A 1,079-nucleotide genomic window follows, 5' to 3' on the forward strand; every position below is an offset into this window, starting at 1 on the left:
CGGGAATCATCGGGAATCATCGGGAATCAAGGGGAATCAGCGAAAAACACAGGGAATCGCCGGGAATCACTGGGAATCAACGGGAATCCGAGGAATCAACGGGAATCAACGGGAATCACGGGAATCAACGGGAATCACCAGGAATCACGGGAATCAACGGGAACCAGTTCTTTCGGGAATCATGTGTACACTTAAAATGGGAGTTATTGCCCCCTCGCATGTCCACTTAGCGGTTGAATATGTTGATTTTCACGGTACACCACACGAGTAAAAGTGACCCCTGTACTGATGCGATTAAATATTTCGCCAATGCAGGCCGTTTGGCCTTGCGGGCGTCACTCTAAACCGGGTGATTATCCAGAAATGCAAGTTGCGAACTTGGAATGAAGACTCGACCATCAGGGGTCGTCGTGGAGGGGGAAGGGATGGCCTGACACACACCGACTCCGCAGGTGCAACATTTCCCCTCATTAAGACTCTAATGGCCTTTCCGGTGGCGAGGAGCGGGAGGAAGAGGAGTGGGGGGTTGTGAAAAAAAAAGAAGGCGTCAACTTTGGAAGCGGCGCTTGTGCGCTTCGTGACACAGGCGCCAGGCTGCACCGCTACTCCTCGCCACGCCACGCCGGCCGCAGCAGGCCTCTTCGCCATTCGAATGAATGTCCTATAAAGAGGAACGTCGTAAGGCTGTCGCCGCTGCCACCGCTGCTGCTTGCGACGACGTACCAAACGTAAAGAAATGAGCGATGCCCGTCCCGCCGCCCGCAGCCACTCGTGCCGAGGTCCTCCGGGCCCTCATCCTCCCCCTCATCCACCACATCAGCCAGCCTTCTTCTCGTTCGATACACGATTTTAATGAGGGCCACCTTGACGAGTGTATAAGAGCAGACAGACGCACCCCCACCCCCTCTCCTTCTCTCTCTCTCTCTCTCACTGACACACGCAGACAAGCGCCTAGTAGAAATTATTTTCCACAGGGCACCACTGGCACGGCTTGATCGGGGGCGATGATGTGCGTGGTAGGCGAAGGCGATGAAGGGGAGCGGAGCCTATAGCCTCGCGTGACCCACCGCACCCCGCCC

This window comes from Frankliniella occidentalis, unplaced genomic scaffold, assembly GCF_000697945.3.
Source record: "Frankliniella occidentalis isolate FOCC.00 unplaced genomic scaffold, Focc_3.1 Scaffold201, whole genome shotgun sequence".
Classification (NCBI taxonomy): domain Eukaryota; kingdom Metazoa; phylum Arthropoda; class Insecta; order Thysanoptera; family Thripidae; genus Frankliniella; species Frankliniella occidentalis.